The sequence below is a fragment of the Dama dama genome, chromosome 20 (assembly GCF_033118175.1).
Source record: "Dama dama isolate Ldn47 chromosome 20, ASM3311817v1, whole genome shotgun sequence".
In the NCBI taxonomy this organism is placed as follows: domain Eukaryota; kingdom Metazoa; phylum Chordata; class Mammalia; order Artiodactyla; family Cervidae; genus Dama; species Dama dama.
The window spans coordinates 10,938,384-10,962,642 of record NC_083700.1 but is presented as its reverse complement, the minus strand read 5'-3'; the positions used below and the strand labels follow the sequence as shown (position 1 = coordinate 10,962,642).

The 24,259-nt window shown below is 44.9% G+C and overlaps 1 protein-coding gene across 1 annotated transcript in view; it reads left to right on the top strand.

Annotated features, from left to right (window-relative positions):
- Nucleotides 1-17,873: 17,873 nt before the first annotated feature.
- Nucleotides 17,874-24,259, top strand: part of VANGL2 (VANGL planar cell polarity protein 2) — a 28,069-nt gene continuing 21,683 nt past the window's right edge. Inside the window, exon 1 of the mRNA XM_061120389.1 lies at nucleotides 17,874-18,172. The gene's annotated coding sequence lies outside the window, so the exon portion shown is untranslated. The remainder of the gene's footprint in view (nucleotides 18,173-24,259) is intronic.

The window sequence follows — 24,259 nt, the reverse complement described above, 5'->3', positions numbered from 1 at the left end:
TGATGTATTATATATCTCATTCTTTTTTTATTTTTACAGAACATTGTGTTTTAAAATCCTATTCTGCTTTTCTTGTGAGATGGAATTTAAAACTCAATATATGGGCTTCCCTGGTGGCTCAGAAGTAAAAAATCTGCCTGCAGTGCAGGCGATGCAGGAGACACGGGTTCGATCCCTGGGTCAGGAAGAGCCCCTGGAGGAAGGCATGGCAACCCACTCCAGTATTTTGCCTGGAGAATCCCATGGACAGAGAAGCCAGGCAGCCTACTGTCCACAGGGTTTCAGAGAGTCTAACATGACTGAAGTAACTGAACATATGTTGAACTAGTTCTTTTTTTATCTGCATATGCCATATGCATATTCTATTGATACCATGTATTTATTATATAAGATCTTCCCCCCAGTTTTTTTCTGCAAAGGATATCCTTAAATATGTCAGTTATTTATCCTTTGCAGGGTCATGTTTTGTGATTACATCCCTAGGAATGGAACTGGGTTATAGGCTGCACACATATTTAATTTTATGAGACACCTCTAAATGGTGCTATAAGACGTATCAATGCATCTTCACACCAGCAGCTTGTGATGATCTCTAATTCCTACCACCTCACTAGCATCTGATATTATCCTGCTTTTAAGTTTTGCTGTTCAGGTAGATGTAAAGTGGTAAGTATTGTTTTACTGTTTTGTTTGATTGTTGGGAATTTTCTAATTGATTGTAGGATTATAGGATTGTAAAATCTATAGAGTAATAGATACTAACTATTTTGCCATGCAAAACACCTTTATTTAGTCAAATTTATAGTTGTTTTCTTCTACGGACTCTGTATTTTAGGCCTTGGGCTTCCCTGCTCCAAGATCATAAGATAAAAAAGAAACTCCATGGCTTCCTTCTAGTATTTTTATTATAATTATTGTTTTGGTGTTGCTGCTGTTTACCTTTGGCCCTTCGATCTACCTGCATTTCATTAGATATAAGAAATGAGATAGGAATCCAATTTTGCTTTTTCCCAATGATTAGCTAATTATCCCAATGCCATTTATTGAACAATCCATCTTTTTTTTAATTAAAAGAGCAATTTTATTTATACCTTTGCAATATTTTTATATATCACTTCTTTTTTTTTCAATTTTGAGAATTATTTTTATAATCTGGATAAGTTCTTTATCAAATCTGTGATTTGCAAATACTTCCCCTGAGTTTGTGACTTATCTTTCCACCTGTTAGATGTGGCTTTTGAAAGCACATCTAATTGGTAAAGTCCAATTTATCATTTTATATCTTTTAAGGACCACGTTTTGAATGTCATATCTAAGAGCTTTCTTCCCATCCAAATGTCACAAAGATTTTCTCTTACATTTTCTTCTGGAAGTTTTATGTTTTACATTTAGTTTTGTGATCAACTTTGAATTAATTTTTGTGTATGATGCAAGATATGGATTGATGTTCTTTTCCTGGATATGTAGATACCCAAATGCTCTATAGTAAAAAGACTATCCTTTGCATGTTTATCAACGATCAGTTGACTATACGTATGTGGATCTATTTATGAACTCCTTATTCTGTTTCACTGATCTGTTTATCTTGTTTTGCCTATGCTATACTGTCTTGATTACTGTAGCTTTATAAAATTGAATTTATATAATATAAATTGCTCAAATTTATTCTTCTTTTTCAAAGTTGTTTTGACTGTTCCAAGTACTTTGCATTTCTATATAATGTTTAGAATCATATTGTCAATTTACATTAAAAAAAGATTGCTGTGATTTTGTTTGGGATTGCATTGAATATTTAGATCAATTTTGAGAGAACTGAAATTTTAACAACACTGAGTCTTCTGATCCATAAACAGTGTTTATCTTCCCATTTATTTAGGTCATCTTTAATTCATGGAGAAGGAAATGGCAACCCACTCCAGTATTCTTGCCTGGAAAATCCCATGGATGGAGGAACTTGGTAGGCTATAGTCCATGGGGTCGCAAAGAGTCAGACACAACTGAGCGACTTCACTTCTTTAATTCATCTGAGTTTTTAAATTCATCTAGTTTTCAGTGCACATCTTTTCTCAGACTTATCTTAAATATTTTATATTTTTTAATGCTATTATAAATTATAATTTTAATTTTTTGAGTGTTCTTTGCTAATGTTATGGGCTAAATTGTATCCTGCCCAAGAGTTACGGAAAAATTCTAACCCCCAGTTCCTATGAATGTGAACTTCTTTGGAAATAGACTCTCTACAGATGTAATTAGAGTTAAGATGAGGTCATACTTAAGTAAGGTGGGCCCTTAATCCAATATGGTTGGTGTCCTTATAAAAAGAGGGAAATCTGGACACAAACATACAGAGAGGGAAGATAGTGTAAAAATTCACAGGGAACAGATGGCTATGTGACAACAGAGGTAGAGATTGGAGTGATGCATTTATGAGCCAAGGAACGCATGGCTTGCCAGAAAACAACAAAAGCTAAAAAAGGCAAAGAAGGATTCTCTCCCAGATCCTTCAGAGGAGACATGGACCTGTCAACCCCTTGACATCAGACCTCCAGCTTCCAGAGCCGTGTTGTTATTCAGCTGCTAAGTCACGTCCAGTTCTTTGCTATGCATGGACTGCAGCATGCCAGGCTTCCCTGTCCTTCACTAACTCCCAGAGTTTGCTTAAACTCATGTCCAGTGAGTCAGTGATGCCATCCAACCATCTCATCCTATCTCATCCGCTTCTCCTCTGGCCTTCAATCTTTCCCAGCATGAGGGTCTTTTCCAATGAATCGTCTCTTCACATCAGGTGGCCGAAGTATTGGAGCTTCAGCTTCAGCATCAGTCCTTCCAATGAATATTCAGGGTTGATTTCCTTTAGGACTGACTGGTTTGATCTTGCAGTCCAAGGGACTTTCAAGAGTCTTCTCCAGCACCACAATTCGAAAGCATCAATACTTCGGCGCTCAGTCTTCTTAATGGTCCACCTCTTACATCTGTACATGACTACTGGAGAAACCATACCTTTGATTATACGAACCTTTAACAGCAAAGTGGTATCTCTGCTTTTTAACATGCTGTCTAGGTTTGTCACAGCTTTCCTTCCAAGGAGCAAGCTTCTTTTAATTTCGTGGCTGCAGTCACCATCCATAGTGATTTTAGAGCCCAGGAAAATAAAATCTGTCTTGCTTCCACTTTTTCCCCTTCTATTTGTCATGAGAAAAGAGTTCCAAAGAATAGCAAGGAGAGATAAGAAGGCCCTCCTAAGTGAACAATGCTAAGAAATTGAGAAAAACAATAAAGTGGGAAAGACTAGAGATCTCTTCAAGATAATTGGAGATATCTAGGGAACATTTCATGCAAGGATGGGAACCATAAAGGACAGAAACAGTAAGGGTCTAATGGAAGCAGAAGAGATTAAGAAGAGGTGGCAAGAATATACAGAAGAACTATACAAAAAAGATCTTAATGACCCAGATAACCACGATGGTGTGGTTACTTACCTAAAACCAAACATCCTGGAGTGTGAAGTCAAGTGGGCCTTAGGAAACATCACTAGGAGCAAAGTTAGTGGAGGTGATGGAATAATAGCTGAGCTATTTCAAATCCTAAAAGATGATGCTGTGAAAGTGCTGCACTCAATAGGCCAGCAAATTTGGGAAACTCAGCAGTGGCCACAGGACAGGAAAAGTCAGTTTTCATTCCAATCCCAAAGAAAGGAAAGGCCAAAGAATGTTCAAACTACTGCACAATTGCACTCATATCACATGCCAGTAAGATTATGCTCAAAATCCTTCAAGCTAAGCTTCAGCAGTACATGAATCAAGAACTTCCAGATGTACTACCTGGATTTGGAAAAGGCAAAGGAACCAGAGATCAAATTGCCAACATTCATTGGATCATCAAAAAAGCAAGAGAGTTCCAGAAAAACATCTACTTCTGCTTCATTGATTATGCTAAACCCTTTGATTGTGTGGATCACAACAAACTGGGGAGGATTCTTAAAGGGATAGGCATACTAGAACACCTTACCTACCTCCTGAGAAACCCGTGTGCAGGTCAAGAAACAACAGTTAGAACTGGACATGGAACAATGCACTGGTTCAAAATTGGGAAAGGAGTACGTCAAGGCTGTATATTCTCCCCCTGTTTATTTAACTTATATGCAGAGTGCATCATGTGAAATGTTGGCTGGGTGAAGCACAAACTGGAATTAAGATTGGCAAGAGAAATATCAACAATTTCAGACAAGCGGATGATACCACTCTAATGGCAGAAAGTGAAGAGGAACTAAAGAGCCTCTTGATGAAAGTGAAAGAGGAGAGTGAAAAAGCCGGCTTAAAACTCAGCATTCAAAAAACAAAGATCGTGGCATCCAGTTCCATCACTTCATGGCAAATAGATGGGGAAAAAGTGTAAACAGTGACAGATTTTATTTTCTTGGGCTCTAAAATCACTATGGATGGTGACTGCAGCCATGAAATTAAAAGAAGCTTGCTCCTTGGAAGAAAAGCTATGACAAACCTAGACAGTGTATTAAAAAGCAGAGACATCACTTTGCTGACAAAGTTTTGTATGGTCAAAGCTATGGTTTCTCCAGTAGTCATGTACAGATGTGAGAGGTGGACCATAAAGAAAGTTAAGCTCCAAAGCATTGATGCTTTCGAATTGTGGGGCTGGAGAAGACTCTTGAAAGTCCCTTGGACTGCAAGATCAAACCAGTCAATCCTAAAGGAAATCAACCCTGAATATTCATTGGAAGGACTGATGCTGAAGCTGAAGCTCCAATACTTCGGCCACTTGATGTGAAGAGATGATTCACTGGAAAAGACCCTCATGCTGGGAAAGATTGAAGGCCGGAGAAGTGGGTGAGAGAGGATGAGACGGTTGGATGGCATCACTGACTCAATGTACATAAGTTTGAGCAAGCTCCAAGAGATGATGGAGGACAGGGAAGCCTGGCGTGCTGCATTTTATGGGATCACAAAGAGTTGGAAACGACTTAGTAATTGAACACCAACAACTGCATATCTGAGGTTTTTGCTATTTCTCCTGGTAAACTTGATTGTAGCTTGTTTTTTGTTCAGTTCAGCATTTCACATGATATAATCTACATTTAAGTTAAATAAGCAGGGTGACAATATACAGCCTTGTCATACTCCTTTCCCAATTTTGAACCAGTCCATTGTTCCAGTCCAGGTAGTACATCTGGAAGTTCTTGATTCATGTACTGCTGAAGCTTAGCTTGAAGGATTTTGAGCATAATCTTACTGGCATGTGATATGAGTGCAATTGTGCAGTAGTTTGAACATTCTTTGGCCTTTCCTTTCTTTGGGATTGGAATGAAAACTGACTTTTCCTGTCCTGTGGCCACTGCTGAGTTTCCCAAATTTGCTGGCCTATTGAGTGCAGCACTTTCACAGCATCATCTTTTAGGATTTGAAATAGCTCAGCTATTATTCCATCACCTCCACTAACTTTGCTCCTAGTGATGTTTCCTAAGGCCCACTTGACTTCACACTCCAGGATGTTTGGTTTTAGGTAAGTAACCACACCATCGTGGTTATCTGGGTCATTAAGATCTTTTTTGTATAGTTCTTCTGTATATTCTTGCCACCTCTTCTTAATCTCTTCTGCTTCCATTAGACCCTTACTGTTTCTGTCCTTTATGGTTCCCATCCTTGCATGAAATGTTCCCTAGATATCTCCAATTATCTTGAAGAGATCTCTAGTCTTTCCCACTTTATTGTTTTTCTCAATTTTTTAGCATTGTTCATTTAGGAAGGCTTTCTTATCTCTCCTTGCTGTTTTCTGGAACTCAGCATTTAGTTGGATAATCTTTCTTTCTCCATTGCCTTTGGCTTCTCTTCTTTTCTCAGCTGTTGGTAAAGCCTCCTCAAACAATTATTGGCCTTGAACTTCTTTTTCTTGGAGATGGTTTTGGTTCCTCCTCCTGCACAGTGTTATGAATGTCTGTCCATAGTTCTTCAGGCCCTCTGTGTATCAGATCTAATCCCTTCAGTCTACTGGTCACCTCCACCATATAATCATAAGGGATTTGAGAACTGTGAGATAATACCTTTCTGCTGTTTCAAACCATCTCAGTTTGTGATATTTTGTTGTTTTGACAGCTTTAGGAAATTCATATAGCTAGCATTCAGAAATGTAATTGATTTTTGCATATTGATTTTATATATTGAAAACTTGCTAAACTTAGTTATTAGTTCTAATAACTTTTTAAAAAGATTTCATTGAATTTTCTTTAAAGATGATTATGTCATTTAAAAAATTATTCATGTATTTATTCCTTTATTTATTGACTGGGCTAGGTCTTCATCGCTGCCATGGGCTTTTCTGTAGTTTCAAAGAGTGGGAGCTCCTCTCCATTTGCAGCACATGGGTTTCTCATTGCAGTGACTGCTCTTATGCTTAGCATGGGCTCTAGGCGTGTGGGTTTCAGTAGTTGTGACACATGGGCTTAGTAATTGTGGCATACAGGCTCAGTTGTCCCACGGCACGTGTGACCTTCCCAGACCACGGATCAGACCTGTGCCCGCTCTAAGCTAAGCTAAGTCACTTCAGTCGTGTCCGACTCTGTATGACCCCATAGACATCAGCCCACCAGGCTCCCCCGTCCCTGGGATTCTCCAGGCAAGAACACTGGAGTGGTTTGCCATTTCCTTCTCCAATGCATGAAAGAGAAAAGTCAAAGTGAAGTCACTCAGTCGTGTCTGACTCTTAGCGTCCCCATGGACCGCAGCCTACCAGGCTCCTCCATCCATGGGATTTTCCAGGCAAGAGTACTGGAGTGGGGTGCTACTGGCAGGCAAATTCTTAACCACTGGACTATCAGGGAAGTCTGATTATGTCACTTCTGAATAAAGACAATCTTACTTCTTCCTTTCCAATCTTTCCAATGCTTTTTGGTTTTTTTTGGCATATTACACTGGCTAGAACCTCCAACATAATGTTGAACAAAAGTGGGGAGAACATACATCCTTGCCTTTTTCCTGACCATAAGAGAACCAATCTTTGAAATATGATGTTACCCATAGTTTTTTGTAGATGCCTATTATTGCTCCAAATTTATTAAAGTTTTCTGAAATTAGAAATTGATATTGAATTTTTGTCAATTTTTTTTTTTATTATTTCCTCGGCCTCCTTTTTAATCTTTTAAAATGTTTTCAATGTCTCAAACGTTAAATCCACCTAGAACTTTTTGGTCCGGATGTATTATCCTTTTTACATGATGTTGGATGTTATTTGCTAAAATTTTGTTAAGGATTCTTTAACTATTTTATATTGGATACTGGTCTGTAGTTTTCTTGTAATTTCTTTGTCTTATTCCAGTGTCAGAGTAATGCTGGCTTTATATAATGACTTGGGAAGTATTCCCTGTGTTCTACTTTTCTGGAAGAGCTTGTGTAAGATTGATATTGTTGCTTTTTGAAATATTTGGTAAAAGTCACCAGTAAAGTCATTTACACCTGGTGTTTTCTTTGTGGGAAGGTTTTTAACTACAATTTAATTTCTTTCATAGTTACAGGGTGGTTCAGATAATCTATTTCTTCTTGAGTGAGTTTGACATATTGGTACTTTCAAGAGATTTTTACATTCATCTAAACTGTCAAACTTATTGGCATAGAGCCACCTTAATACTTATTTTCTAATATCCTTTTAACATCTTTAGAATCTGTAGTGATGTCATCTCTTTCATTACTGATATTTGTCATTTGTATTTTTTTTCTTGTTTTTCTGATCAGTCTGGCTAGATTTATCTATTTTGCCTATCTTCTCAGAGAGCTGTTGGTTTCATTGATTTTCTCTATTAATTTTCTATTTTCTATTTCGTTGATTTCTGCTTGGTTTTTATTATTTCCTTTCTTTCACTTACTTGGGGCTTAACTTGCACTCTTCACATAATTTTATAGAGTGGAAGCTGGTATCTTTGACTTGAGGATATTTTCTTTTCTATTAGTAGGATTATATAGCTATACATTCCCTTTCAGTACTGCTTTAGATACATCCCACAGATTTGATTATGTTTGTGTTCCTATTTTCATTCAGTTCAAAAATTTTAATTTCTCTTTTGGTTTCTCATTTTATCCATGAATTACTTAGAATTGTGTTGCTTAGTTTCCAAATATTTCAAGATTTTCCAGCTATCTTTCTATTATTGATATATAATTTAATACTACTGTGGACAGAGAATATATTTTGTACAATCTGATTCCTTTTAAATTTATCAAACCTATTTTTATGGCCCAAGATATGGTCTATCTTTGAAAGTCTTCCATGTCACTTGAAAAAGAAGTGTATTCTGTTGTTGTTGAGTGGAATGTTCTATAAATGTCAATTAGGTCAAGTGAGTTGATAGTGATGGTCAAGTCCTTTATATCTTTATTGATTTTCTGTCTTCTTGTCTTATGAGTTGAGAGCTGTATATTGACATTTCTGATTATAACTGTGTCAATTTCCCATTGCGGTTCTATCAGTTTTTGCTTCATGTACTTATTTCTGTTATTAGGCGTATAAATGTTTAGACTTATTATGTCTTCTTGATAAATTGACCTCTTTATTATTAAAAAATGATCCTCTTTATTTCTATTAATACCTTTGCCTTTTGGATAAGGGTGAATGTAGTGTAAGGTACGTGGGATGAACAAAGGGGATGGAGGCAGGAAAGTATGCATTTGGTTCAGGGAAAAATAGATCATCCAGATGGCCTGAGGAAGAGTGGCAGGAGTAGATGTGGAAGGTACTTGTGCTGTTGCCAGCTTCCTATAGACATCCCCACCCTGATGGCCTGCAGACATTTAAGACACCTGTCACATTATCTACCCTTCAAACCTACTGTCTCAGCAGCTCCTAATTTGATGTGTGGCATCACCATCTTCCTTAACATCTATACTAGAAACCTGAGTCATCTTAAATGCTTCCTCTTTTCTCAGCTCTATGCATCCCATCTGCAGGTCACCTCTGACAGCTGGACTTTCTTTTCTATCCTCCTACTCTTGCAGCCTGCTTGTTCTGTCTCACTCCTCAACTACTGCATTAGTCTTCCTTCCACTGGTGTCTCCGTTTCTAGATTCTTCTTCCTTCCAGTCATCCTTCACTCAACCACTAACTTCCTGAATCCCCTGAAAATGGATGTGAAATTCTATGTGCATTCCCCCCCACCCCCTCACAGAGAGAGCCTGTAGCTTTCACCAAAGTCTCAAAGAGAGCATGGGCCCACAAAAAGCTAAGAGCCATGGCCTTGTAGCTTTATCTCAAGTGAAACAATGAATGTTCAGTTAATATGGTACAGTTGACAGACTACTGAACAAGAAATCAGGACATTTAGTTTCCAGTTTCGGTGTTGCCATTTAATTAGTTGTATGATTCTGGGACAATGAGTTACCTGCTCCACCCCTGTTTCCTTATCTGTAAAATACAGAAAGATCCCTTTGACATCAAGCATTCTACTTTATCTCCTCTCATACGCTTCTCCTTTCTGTTTCACTAGACAAACATTTACTGCTGAGTCTCACTTACTGAGCCAAGTTCTAGGTGTAGAAAGATACATTAAGCTCTGCTTCTTTCACTCCAGAAGCTCACAGACCAGCAGGACAGAGAGAAAAGTAAATAGAAAATTACCATAGAATGTCATAAAAGGCAGAGCTCTGGGAGTGCAAAGGAGGCTCTCTGGGGAAGGGAACATCTAATTCTGTTCAGGAGAGTTAAGGAGGAGTCAGCGAGGAGATGTGGGGCATCCCTGAAGTCTCCAGTGGTAAAGAATCTGCCTGCCAATGCAGGAAATGTAGGAGACGTGGGTTTGATCCCTGGATTGGAAGATTCCCCTTGAGAAGGAAGTGGCAACCCACTCAAGGCTGCAAGCGTCGGACACAACTGAGCACACAGGCACAAAAAGAAGACCAAAGCTGAGTCCTGGAGGATATACAGAATTTTCTAGGCAGAGAGGAGGGGGCCGGGATTTCAGGCAAAGAAAACAGCATGTAAAGGGAGTAGTTTGTTTTAGTCGCTAAGTCTTTTGTCATACCATGTAAAGGCAGGGGCAGTAACAAAGCCCCAAGCTGGCAGAACAACCAGTTGGTGGGTCTAGTTAGAAAATGTGTGTGTTGCAAGTTTGAGATCTGAATACACAAGGAGCAACAGGAGATAAGGCTGGAGGGGGAGACTCAAGGTCCTTACACAGAGTGCCAAGAAGTTTTGACTTCATCTTGTGGACAGTGGGGAGTCACTGAATTGTTTTAAGCAACGGCGGGATAGACTGATTTCTCTTTCAGAAAAATCACACTGGCAACAGAGAGAAAGATAGAGTGGAAGGGAGTGATCCAAGTTTGGAAGTGAGAAAGATCTGAATAAGCCAAGGGACTTGGGATGGGGGAGGGAAGATAATATGTTTCACTTAAACCTATTACATTTAGTGTATCCAAAGAATAGGCAAGTTAAAATGTCCTAGAAATATGAGTTTGATGTTCAGAAGAGAGATCTGGATTTAGGAGCATTAATAAAGGACCCCAATTCTGGGAAGGATTAAAGGCAAAAGGAGAAGGGAGTGGCAGAGGATGAGACGGTTAAATAGCATCATCAGCTCAATGGACATGCATTTGAGCAAACTCCAGGAGATAGTGAAGGACAGGGAAGACTGGTGTGCTGTGTCCATTGGGTCACAAAGAGTTGGACACGACTTAGCGACTGAACAACAACAAGTACTGACTTGGGCTAAGAGAGAATGACATTACTTTGGGAGAACATTTAAGGTAAGGAGTCAAGGGGCCAAAGGCTGAACTCTTCGAAATATAGATATGTGAAATCAGGAAAAGGAGAGTTATTGAGAGGAAGGCTGGTTATAAGGAGCTGAAGAGTGAAGGATGGTGGTAAGGAAGCTATTCTTTTTTAAAATTTTTAATTGGAGGATATTTGCTTTACAATATTGTGTTGGCTTCTACCATACAACAACATGAATCAGCCATAAGTATACATACATCCCCTCCCTCTTGAACGTCCCTCTCACCTGGAACACCATGCCACACCGCTAGGTTGTGGCAGAGCACCAGGATGAGCTCCCTGTGTGATAAAGCAACTTCCCATTAACTATCTATTTTACATATGATAATGTGTGTGTTTCAATGCTACTCTTTCAATTCATTCCATCCTTTCCTTCCCCCACTGTATCTACAATTATACTCTGTGTCTGCATCTCTATTCCTGCCGTGCAAGCAGGTACATCAGTATGATTTTTCTAGATTCCATATGTATGCATTATTAGTTTTTCTCTTTTTGACTTAATTTACTCTGTATAAGAAGCTCTAGGTTTATCCACTTCACTAAAGCTGACTCAAATTTGTTCCTTTTTATGACTAATATTCCATTGTATATATGTACTGCATCTTTACCCATTCATCTGTTGATGAATATCTAAGTTGCTTCCATGTCATAGCTATTATAAATAATGCTGCAATGAACATTGGTGCACATATATCTTTTTTGATTATGATTTTCTCAGGGTATAGGGCCAGCAGTGGAATTTCTGGGTTATATGGTAATTTTATATGAAATAGAAAACTCTATTTAGTTTTATAAGAAACAGAGGAAAACAATAGAATGGGAAGACTAGAGATCTCTTCAAGAACATTAGAGACATGAAATGGGAATATTTCATGCAACGATGGGCACAATAAAGGACAGAAATGGTATGGACCTAACAGAAGCAGAAGGTATTAAGAAGAGGTGGCAAGAATACACAGAACTATACAAAAAAGATCTTCATGACCCAGATAACCACGATGGTGTGATGACTCACCTAGAGCCAGACATCCTGGAATATGAAGTCAAGTGGGCCTTAGGGTTAATCACTACGGACAAAGTTAGTGAAGGTGATAGAATTCCAGTTGAGCTATTTCAAATCCTAAAAGATAATGCTGTGAAAGTGCTGCACTCAACATGTCAGCAAATTTGGAAAACTCAGCAGTGGCCACAGGACTGAAAAAGGTTAGTTTTCATTCCAATCCTAAAGAAGGGCAATGCCTAAGAATGTTCAAACTACCACACAATTGCACTCATCTCACACGCTAGTAAAGTAATGCTCAAAATTCTCCAAGCCAGGCTTCAACAGTACATTAACTGTGAACTTCCAGATGTTCAGGCTGGATTTAGAAAAGGCAGAGGAACCATAGATTAAATTGCCAACATCCATTGGATCATCAAAAAAGCAGGAGAGTTCCAGAAAAGCATCTCCTCCTGCTTTATTGATTATGCCAAAGCCCTTGACTGTGTGGAGCACAACAAACTGTGGAAATTCTTCAAGAGATGGGAATACCAGACCACCTGACCTGCCTCCTGAGAAATCTGTATGCAGGTCAAGAAGCAACAGTTAGAACTGGACATGGAACAACAGACTGGTTCCAAATCTGGAAAGGAATCCACCAAGGCTGTATATTGTCACCCTGCTTATCTAACTTATATGCAGAGTACATCATGCGAAATGCTGGGCTAGATGAAGCACAAGCTGGAATCAAGATTGCCAGCAGAAATATCAATAACCTCAGATACGCAGATGACACCACCCTTATGGCAGAAAGCGAAGAGGAACTGAAGAGCCTCTTAATGAAAGTGAAAGAGGACAGTGAAAAAGCTAGCTTAAAACTCAACATTCAAAAAACTAAGATCATGCCATCCGGTCCCATCCTTTCATGGCAAATAGATGGGGAAATAATGGAACCAGTGACAGACTTTATTTTCTTGAGCTCCAAAATCACTGCAGATGGCAACTGCAGCCATGAAATTAAAAGATGCTTACTCCTTGGAAGAAAAGCTGTGACCAACCCAGACAGCATATCAAAAAGCAGAGATATTATTTTGCCAACAGAGGTCCATCTAGTCAAAGCTATGGTTTTTCCAGTAGTCATGTATGGATGTGAGAGTTGGACTATAAAGAAAGCTGAGCACCAAAGAATTGATGTTTTTGAACTGTGGTGTTGGAGAAGACTCTTGAGAGTCCTTTGGATAGCAAGGAGATCCAACCAGTCCATCCTAAAGGAAATCAGTCCTAAATATTCATTGGAAGAACGGATTCTGAAGCTGAAATTCCAATACTTTGGCCACCTGATGTGAAGAACTGACTCCTTGGAAAAGACCCTGATGCTGGGAAAGATTGAAGGCAAGAGGAGAAAGGGACGACAGAGGATGAGATGGTTGGATGGCATCACCAACTTGATGGACATGAGTATGAGCAAGTTCCAGGAGATGGTGAAAGACAGGGAAGCCTGGCGTGCTACAGTCCATGGGGTGGCAAAGAGTCGGATATGACTGAGTGACTGAACTGATGGTAGTTTTATTCCTAGTTTTTAAAGAAATCGCCCACTGTTTTCCATAGTGGCTGTATCAGTTTATATGCCCACCAACGTGCAAGAGAGGAATCTACTGTTTAGAAAACACTGGATGATATGAAAATAAAAGAGAGGGCTGAAGTAAGAAGAGGTTGCAGAGTGGAGGGAGATGTTTTATTTTGCTACTAGAGTTGGAAGTTATAATAGATACAGGAGAGCGTGGCAATAAGGGTTGGAAGTGGGAATGGACAGGATCTAATGAAATATGGAGGGATTAGTCCTAGGCAAGGGAGGTGGGGACATTTATTGTGTATCACAAAGAGTTTGATTTAGTGGTTCTCACATTAGTATCACTAAGGCAACTTACTTGGGACTTCCCTTATGGTCCAGTGGTTAAGAATCTGCCTGCCAATGCAGAGGACACGGGTTTAATCCCTGGTCTGGGGATATCCCACATGCCATGGGGCAACTAATCTAAGCTTCACAACTACTAAAACTCAAGCACCCTAGAGCCCCGTGTTCTGCAACAAGAGAAGCCACCACAAAGAAAAGCCTGTACACCACAACTAGAGAAAGCCCTCGTGCAGCAACAAATATCCAGAGTAACACACACACACAAGTGCTGATAGCGGGGCTACAACCTGGAAGTTTCTGTTTAATTAGTCGGGCATGGGTCCTGGGTATTGGTATGTTTTCAGAGCTTCCCTAGTGATTAAAATCTGCAGTCATGGTTGAGAAACACTGGTTTAATTATAGGCAACTTTTAAAACTGGTGATAATAGGATGGGATCTGAGGAAGCTCACACTTGATAAAGATTGGACAAATAGGGAGTAGTAAAGTTTGGGGATAGGTGAGGAATAGAGGGGCTTCCCAGGTGGCGCTAGAACCCTCTGGCCAATGCAGGACACTAAGAGACGTGGGCCAATCCCTGGATTGGGAAGATCCCCTGGAGGAGGGCATGGCAACCCACTCCAGTATTCTTGCCTGGAGAATCCCATGGACAGAGGAGCCCGGCGGGCAATGGTCCATAGGGTTGCAAAGACTCGGACACGACTGAAGTGAGTTAGCACACACATGTGCATGTGGAATAGAGAAAGAGAAGCAAAGTTAGAAGGGAAGGAAACTAGTACTTAGTGACTTTTATGTGACATTCATGTGGATATGAATGAGGTTTGGTCCTTGTTCTCAAAGAGATCAGGAGCTTACCTGAAAGAGACTCCTCACAGCAAACCTATTACATCTCACAGTTCTTAATCAGGGCTTTTTATTAGTTTTTTTGTTTGTTTCCTTTTTCACTGAAAGAGGAAAAAATCCAGTTATTTCACAATACAAACTGGGTCTGGAAATACTATTGTAAGCACTGAGTATAGCCTTTCTAGGAAAGTGGGTGCTGGGGAGAAAGCACGGTTAACCTGGGAGATTGAACTGTCCTCAGTTTTATCCACAGGGGTACAAAAAGCTGGTGGTTCTAGTCCTGCATTGGGTATATTACTGGGCTTACCTGTACCTGGGAGGTGGCTGATTTTGTTAATCACTGACATTGGAAACCTTTGATGGCCATCCTATATAGGCTGTGAATAACATATCTGGTCAAGATACTAAGGATTCCTCTTTCGCGGCAGTGAAGCTGGGGAAGGGCCCTACTTTTCACCAGAATTGAAGACCTGGCCTTTGCCACTCTCGTGCGGGCCCTTACTTCCAGGAACAGCTTCCTCTGCACGGAACGCACACACTTCTTCAGAGCTGACCCTTCCTTGGAGAGTGTCCACTGCCGTGTCTTGCGCCCTTCCATCTCTGCTGGAGACTCAAACTTCCAGGGCGCTGGAGGGGCCTGTGGTGGGCCTGTCCCAACCCTGCTGCCTCAGGCCCATGAGCTGGTAAGGAGTTGAAAGGATTCTAACTGAGGACCCTGGCTTTTGTCTGGATGCCCCCTTCCTTAATCAAGATTCACCAAAGCACCAGCAATCCCCGAGGCACATAACAGAATGGGGAAGTTTGGTTGGGCATGGACTGGGGCACTACGGCTTTGCAAGGGGGTTCTTTCTGTTACCTTATTAGTTCCATTTTATATGCAGAAGTTGAGGCTTGAAGCAATTAAGAAACTTGCCTATGTGCTCCAAGTCAGGAGCTGTGCATTTGGAGTTCAGTCTGCTCCACTCTGCTAGCCTTCAGGCTCCTGACCTCCCTCTGTCACTGTAGGTTGACCTCTTTGGGAAATCCTGGTTGGCTGTCACCTAACATTCTCCTCCTGCTAAAGAATTAGACTAGTTCCCTTGGGCCCCGAGGAGTATGGGCCTCTTCTTTGGGTCTCCATTTCTTCATTCTGTGAATTAAGGATATGTGAAGTCCAGATGGGTTTCCATCCTAGAGGTTAGGGTGGAGGACAGTTCAAAGAATAGATGCATGGGACATATACACACACCAATCAGATTTAATGTTGGACCTCTCCTCTGTAATCCAGTGGTTTTGTTACAGAGATAAAAGTGAAAGCCCCCAATCTCATCCTCAGAGAGAGAAGAGGGATGGAACTTATTCCAGTTTGATGCCTGATTTCTGCTAATCCTGAAGCTTCATTTGTTGACATCCTGACTCAGGTTTCAAGCTTTAGGTGGGGAGAAACTACAGTTATCTGTAATTCTGGCACCGGACGTCATGCTTCCCATTCTTTGGGCCCTTTTGAGGTCTGTGAAACAGGCTACCATCATGTTGAGCACAGTTCACAGTAAACCTGCTAGATAGTCAGCCGGGGCTGTGGCAGCAAGGGCAGGCCTAACACTGTGTCAGATTACATACTTGCTGCCCAGCATGGGGGTGTGTGGGGGGGGTGCTCTGGGCAGAACTGGTAGTACCCTAAGCCTACCTCCCTTTATCCTCCCCCAGCTCTCCTGCCAGCTATCCCCCATGCAGCTGGTCATGGGCACCGCCAAGGCCCCCAGCGCAGCCCAGGGCCTGGCCCGTGATAGGCACCCAGTACCTGAGCACTCAGACGCATGCAGGGACTTGGGTACCTGAAATGATGAGTCTGCACATTTCATGTAGTCTTGGTGCTGAGTCACTTGCTGACCTGTGATGTGGGAAAGAGGATGAAGAAAGGTAAGTGTTTGGGTAAAGAAGGGAAGTGTGTCCTAAGGCTCTCTTAAGACCTTAAAGAATGACATACTGGAATGGTCACAGTGCAGGGGACAAAGATGACTCTGTTCTCATCTTTGGTCAGGTTAGAATGGATGACCAAAGGGAATGAGATTATGTCTCAAAAAAAATTTCATCAGAGAGGAGAAAAATCCCAAACAAGTCAGGAACAGAGTCTGGGAGTCTCCTACCCTGAGACTTTTAATCACAGGGTTGGGTGAGAAGGCATCAGGATTGGAAGCCAGAGGATGTTGAGAATGTGCAGATCCCTTGCCCTGCTGGAGGAGAAGTGTGCAAAGGTGCTTTTGAAGTATTACTATTCTAAGTAAGTGGAGAATTACACACAGTACTAATGATATTATAATAATACTTTTGCTTTCACTCACTCCAAGGGCTACATAGACTTCTCACAAACCCAGACTTTTATAATGGGGGTTAATCTCTTTGGGTTCAAAGCTATATTATGACCCAACTTCATGAACCTAACTGGTTTTCTGGCGTACTCTAGGGCAAACATGCCTGGTTATGTCGGATCCTGGTGATACCCTACAATCCTTGTGTAGTGCTATGAACTCCAGGATATGTGAAACCCCTGGGGACGACAGCCTTGCCTGCTTGGGGTTAGGGACCCGACAGGCCGACGCATTTTTACACTGGAGGTTTCCTGGGAGAAGGGCCTCTCTCCCCGGCCATCCAAACTCCCCGGCGCCCTCATCGTCCCTCCCCTCCCCCACTCCCCCAGGGCAGGGTTCCCTTTGTAATTAATCCCAACGCTCAAACCAGAGGGGAGGAAAAAAGTGTTAATGAGAGAGCATCCCAGACTGACTGGGCGGTCGCCGCTCGCAGCTAGAACACCAAGTAATTAAATTATTTTTGGAAGCGGGGGGATATGGTGGTGACAGTGTCAGAAAAACTCCCGTATGAATGGAAGCAGGGAGCATTCCTCGCCAGTAATTAAAATCAAGGATGACTTTCTCTTCTCGCAGCCCTCGGGGGGTAAAACTCAATCTTTCCACGTCCCAGATTCCACTGGATTTCGTGTAGCCGGGTCTGTGGCCCTAAGAATTGAACATCGTCATCCCCGAGGGTCCGGGGGCTCGGTCTCCCGCAGGTGGGTGGAGGGAAACAGCCCCAGGAGGGGCTGCGGGCTGGGCCCAGGCCAGGAATCGAGGCATCTCCCAGACACCGTCCTGGGCCGGGGTCACAGCCACGCTGCCGATTCCCAGGATCCTGGGGGGCCGCCGGGCATCTGGAGGCGAAGGGCTGGGGGGGAGGCGGCGACTCGGGGAAGAGCCGGGCCGCAGACAATGGGCGCGGCGGCGGGAGGGACGGCGGCTGCGGGAACAGCCGGGAGGCGGCACCCGGGAGCGCGCGCTCCCCCGCCCCCTGCACCCCCTCGGCTCCCGTCCCCTCCCCCTCTGCCCCCTCCCCCTCCTCCGCGGGCTCCCGATCTGATTCGTGATCCCTGATTCCTTGATCCTTGGTCCCGCCATGGGAGCTTGAGCGCCCCCCATTCCCCTCTGGCCCCCTGCCCCCGGGGCCCTGAGGGGGAAGGCAGCGGTCTGGGACGGAAAGGGGGTGACCGGACTCAGGAGCCCCCCTCTACACCCCCCCAACGTCCGCGCTGCCCGTCTACGAGCGCGGAGTTCGGAGCGACCCGAACGCTGCGGATACAAAGGCGCCGGGCCGAGCGGGGCGCCGGCCGAGCCCACCCGGCAGTTCGCAGCGGCGGGTGAGTGCCGGGCCGCGGGGGCGCGAGCAAAGTTTGCAAAAAAAAAAAAAGAAACAGAAAGAGGGACGATCATGCAAGGGGCCAGGGGGTGCCCAGCCCCGGAGCGAGCAGGGTGGCTTATGGGGGAAAGGGGGCGTGGGGTAACCCCCTTCCGGTCCATCCCCCCACTGCACAGCGGAGTGCCCCCCAACTTTGGGGAGAGGAAGGGGCGCTTGGGGAGGGGGCGGAGCCCGGGCCTGGAGAGCCGGGGACTTTCCTGGGCCCGGGGCCGGGGCGGGGGCCTCAGTGTTCCCAGGGGAGCCGGTTGGAGCTGGAGACTTGGGAGTGTGTGTGTTGGAGGTGGAGGGAGAGGCAGTGAAAGGATCGCAGTCTGGAGGTACTGGAAGGCGAGGATGTTTAGGGGTGCATACACACCTCAGGAGTGTGGGGAGGACCCCGGGCAGGGATGCGTTCGGGGTGTGAGGTGGAGTCCGGGGAGCCGCCCGAGGAGAGTAGGGGGGCGTGTGTGCGGCTCGAGGATGGGGCTGGAGGCCGGAGACCCCGGCGCTGTATCCCGGGGCCCAGAGGACAGGCGCCGGCATCCTTCTCTCCACTTGTCTTTACCCATCTGAGGGGCTGTGGGCTCTGCACTGGTGAGTTTAGAGGCTTGGTGAAGCATCAGTGTACGTGATCCTTTTGTTTTTGTGTATGTGTGCGCCTTGACATGCTGCGTGTCCCTGCAGGTGGGCCCCTGGATTTGGCGATGAAGGTGTTTTCCTGTGCCTGAGTGTGTGTGCATGCAAGGAGCAGCTGATCATGCATGTGTGGTGTGCTTGGATATGTATTTATGGTTATACTCGGGGGAAGGGGTGTGTGTCTCTGTGTGTGAACTGGGGAGGGGTTTATGGGAAAGAGGTTCTGAGGAAGGTGGGTGTGGAAGAGCAGAATAGGGTGTACCTGGATAGGTGTGTGTACACCTGTGTACTAGAAAGAGATGTGAGTGGATCTGTGTTCTCTTGTGTACGGCCTGTGTTGACAGATAAGTACCAGCGTGTGCCTGCCTTAGGTGGTGTGTGTATTTCTGAGTGTGTGTTGGGGGTACTGCCACTTGCCTCTGCAGGCAGATTTTCTTGGCAGGGAGCCCAGAGGGAGGGCTGTCTGGAGGGTTCTGAGGCTTCCTGGACGCCCTGCCCTGCTTTTGAGGGTAGTGCCTTAAGTATCTGAGACCTATGGGTCATCTTATGCGGTACCTGTTTTGGAAAAAGGGCTTTTCTCTAGAAAAGGTTGTGTGTGTTGTGGGGAATACGGAGTAGGGATTTGGGTTGTAGTCCAAGGGGAGTCTGGGGGATTGGAGAAGTCAGGAAAAAGAATCAGAGGGATATCCTCTCATTCCGCCTTATAGGTTGGGTGGTTGTACTTGGAGAGGCCACACTCTTGGCCTCCCAGCCCATGTTCAGCCCCCTCAGGCCCCACCGTCTTGTGAAGGCACCTTGGAGGTCGCTGCTTCAGAGCCCACTCACCCTGCCCTGCCTCTGGGGTCCGACAGTTCCAGAGGCATCTGGGGATTCTGGTATGGGCTGGAGGCGGGGAAAGAGCACTCCTGGAGGGATGGGACGGAGTCCTGACATCCTCGGCTCTCTGCTGCGCGGGGTTGAGAAGGTGGCCTGGGAGCTCTGGGGAGAGCAGAGGGGGATGTTTTTCAGGAGTTTGTACAGATTCATCTCACGGTTTTTCCCTTTTTCCTGGTGAGAAGCATGACTGGGATGGAGAGGTGATCTGGGGCCAGGTCTGAGGGTGATGGATAGGCGGCTGAACTTGCCAGCAGGGCGCTTGTCCCTATGTCAGGGAGGGGGCAGGCACCCATTGAGGGCTGCTCTCTCTCTGTTATTATTTCTCTTGGGGGATGAAGGAAAAGAGCGGGCATGCATGCCTTGTTTACACATCTCACCCTCAGTCATTTTCCTCTTGCTGCCAGAAGAACTGGTCGAGGCACCCAGTTTTAGAAGCTGAGACTGTGAATGCACAGGCCCGTTAGGGTCTCTGGGTAATTCCCTAATGGGCGTCCTTAAGGGGCATGTGCAGTTGGAATGTTTGCATTTTAGCCCCCAGGGCTCCCCACCTTTCTTAAGTCCCCATGATAAGAGCAGTAAGTTAGAAAATGTTGGGACTAGAGATGGGGCAGAGAAGGAAAAGACTGGATTAAAAAAAATGCAGGATTGCCCCAAACCTGACACCTATCTGTTGGGTAAGGTTCCCAGGGGGGAGTGGGGCACTTGAATCTAGGATGGTGTGTTCTGGGGTACCTTGTCTGCTTCTGTCCTCTGATTGAACGCAGGATATAGTATACCGGTGTGTTTGTGGTGGGCGGGGCTCTTCCAAGGAGGAGGACTTGTGGTCAGACCTTCGGAAAGGCGGCCTTTGAAAGTACTTCAGACTGGAACTAGTGGTCGAGATGGCCCCTCCTCCCCCATTGTCTTGCTCCTTGCCTCTCTCCCCCTAATTCTTCTGGGTGCTGACCTCTCTGGTATGCCCCCTCGGCTCCTTCGGCTTCTTCAAGATCTGAGGAAGGGTACCCTTCCCTGGCTCTAGAGCAGGACAGATTTTTATTTTCTCATTTGGTTTCCAAGAGCCCCTTCCAGTCCTGGGGGCATGAACTTGACTTATAGAAGCTTCCAGCAGAACAGGGAAGACATCTGGGACCCCCACCCCCATCCCCTGAGTTTGAGGATCTCCAGTCTTCTTTGCTGTTTTACCCCGAGCATCTCACACTGTGAGGCCAAAGTGAAGAGTCCAGCAGAGTTGGCGGGAATTAGGACTTAGAAGTGTTATGACATTGGGCAAGTTCTTAAAACCCATTCCTTAGCCTCTTAGGTGTCTTTATTCACCATCTTCCCACCCCAGATTGGGCCTCCTTCCCTGGGTGTCAGCTTGCTGTTAAATTCTGGTTTTGCTACTTCCTAGATCTGAGACCTTGGATAGAGTAGATAACTTTTGAAGCCTCACCTGTAAAATGGAGTTAATAATAGGCCCTACCTCTTAGGTTTATGAGGATTGTGCGTGTGTGCTAAGTCGCTTCAGTCATGTCCGACTCTTTAGGATCTCACGGACTGTAGCCCACCAGGCTCCTCTGTCCCTGGGAATTCTCTAGGTAAGAATCCTGGAGTGGGTTGCCATGCCCTCCTCCAGGGGATCTTCCCCACCCAGGGAATGAACCCGTGGCTCCTGGGACTACTGCACCGCAGGCGGATTCTTTACCATGAGCCACCAGGGAAGCCCATTTATGAGGATTAAATGAAGTTATAGAGAGCACTTCGCACAGTGCCTGGCAAGTGATAATTGGAACGGTTCAGGCTCTGATGGATGGTTAGTAAGGGAGCGGGTTCTGGGTTGTGGGGGAGAACTAGACTGTGGTTCTGCACTTCTTCTGGCAGACCGTGCTGGGCACTGCCTACTCTCTGCCAGGCGCTGTGTGAAGTACAGGCATGGAAGGGTGAATAAGATGGGCTTTCACAGGGGAGACATGCATAAACATGCCGATTCACTGTAGCCCTGTGAGTAGTATGTGGAGGTGTGTTGAGGAGGCTACCAGAGCATGGAGCAAAAGTGCTTGGTCCAGGTGTGGGTGGCAGGGAGACTTCCCAGAGGAGATGTGCGCTTCATTGGAAGTTTTTGTTGTTGTTCTGTCGCCCAGTCGTGTCTGACTCTTTGTGACCCCGTGGACTGCAGCACGCTAGGCTTCTCTGTCCCTCACCATCTCCTGGAGTTTGCCCAAGTTCATGTTCTTTGCATCACTGATGCCATCCAGCTATATCATCCCTCTGATGCCCGCTTCTCCTTCTGCCTTCAACTTTTCCTAGCATCAGGGACTTTTCCAATGAGTCGTCTTCTCACATCAGATGACCGAAATACTGGAGCTTCAGCTTCAGCATAAGTCCTTCCAGTGAATATTCAGGGTTGATCTCCCTTAAGATTGTCTGGTTTGATCTCCTTGCTGTCCATGGGACTTTGAGGAGTCTTCTCCAGGACCCAGTTTGAAGGCACCAGTTCTTTGACTTTCTGCCTTCTTTATGGTCCCACTCTTACAACTGCACACAACTGTATGTGACCACTGGAAATTTTTTAACTGAGGTGAAATTCACAAAACATAAAATTAGCCAATTTATTTATTTATTTTGGCTGCACTGTGCAACCTGTGGGATCTTAGTTCCCCCATCAGGGATTGAACCTGCATCCTCAGCAGTGAAAGCATGGAGTCCTAACCACTGGACCACCAGGGGGTTCCCTAAAATTAGCTGTTTTAAAGTGAACATTGGCACTTCGTACACCTATAGCGTTGTGCAATCACTGCCTCTATCTGAAAACACTTTCATTATCCCCAAAGGAAACCTGTACCCGTTAAGAGATTGTTCCCCGTTCCCTTTCTCCCAGCCCTTGGCAAATACCAATCTGCATTCTATCTCTATGGATTTACCTATTCAAGATATTTCATGTAAATGGAGTGGTGCAATGTGTGACCCTTTGTGTCAGACTTCCTTCACTTAACATAATTTTTTTGTGGTTGAATCATATTCCACTGTGTGGATCAAACTTTGTTATTCAGTGGTTAAGTCATGTCCGACCCTTTGCAACTGTGTGGAATGCAGCATGCCAGACTTCCCTGTCCTTCGCTATCTCCCAGAGTTTGCTCAAACTCATGTCCATTGAGTTGTTGATGCTATCCAACCATCTCATCCTCTATTGCCGCCTTCTGCTCCTGCCCTCAATCTTTCCCAGCATCAGGGTCGTTTCCACTGAGTTGGCTCTTTAAGTCAGGTGGCCAAAGTATTGGGGCTTCATCTTCAACATCAGTCCTTCCAGTGAAAATTCAGGGTTAGCCTTGAGATCAACCTTAGCTGGATTTATAGGATGAGTCAGGCAAGCAGGGAGGGACTTGGGAGGGCGCTGCAGGTAGAGGCTGAGCATGAGCAAGGAGCAGGGGTTCCAGGGAGCCACATGCAGCTGGTGTTCCTGGATCTTGAAGTATTAACTGGGGATTTGGCCTCAGTTTTCCTGCCTATGAAACAAAGTCTTGTGTGGTGGGTGGGGTTGGAGGTATTAGGGAGAGGAGAGGCTGGGATGATACTGCCTGTTCTCAGAGTCTGGGTCGCAGATGGGACTTTTTCAAACTTGCTTTCTTTCCTCCTTCCTGGGCAGCTCCCTGCTGTGTGCATCTGCCGTCATCCCTGTGGGTACCCATCTTCTTGTTTTATTGGGCATTGACTTCCCCTCTCTCTTAATTGACCTGAAATTTCTCTCACACTCTCCAGGTGGGTAACCCTGTGCATGGGGAGATTTTGATAGCAGAGACGAAGGAAATGGCCTGGGAGTAAATCCTACACACACCCATTCCCCAGAAGCCTTCCCTTTTTTTAATCCTGCCTTTTGCTGATCTGACTTGGGCAGCCTTCTGTCACCTTTTCTCCTGTGATCTGGAGGGAGATGAGGTGGGCCAGGAAGAGTCTCTCCATCGTTCTCTCCACCCTGCTTGGTGCAGAGTAGAGGCCTTGTATGGCCGCTACTTAATTTCCAGGAGTACTTTGGAAATTAGGTGTTGCTGTGCCTGTCTGATGCCCCTGGCAAGGCTGGTAATTACAGACATCACAGCTGGGAACGGGTTTGGGAGAAGCGGCTTAGAATCAGCAGAGCTGAGGATATCCTGGTAATCAGGGTGGGGCAGTCAGAGGGGAGAGTGGGAAGAAGCTGGGGGCTTGAGTCGGGCGGCAGACTTGGGGGCCCCTTCTTCTACCACTCCACACACAGCTGGGCTTAGCAGTTTCAGGAGAGAAGGCGGTGATTAGAGCCCAGGCCCTGCCTCACTCTACATGTGGAAGGAGGGAGGGGAAGAGAGAGGCTGGGCGATCCAGGAGCCTCCGAGGAAAGAGGCAGAGAGTGGGGTGAGGGGTTTTGGCTGCTCTCTCAGACCTGGGTGTGGTCTAGGTTAGACAGCGGCCGTCATATGGGGGCTGAGGCCACCATGGTAGCCAAAGTGTTGGTTCCATGTTATTCTGGGTGGGGTCTCACTTCTCACAGTGAAGTTTTGGGAACAGGGAGTGAGTGAAAGGAATTGAC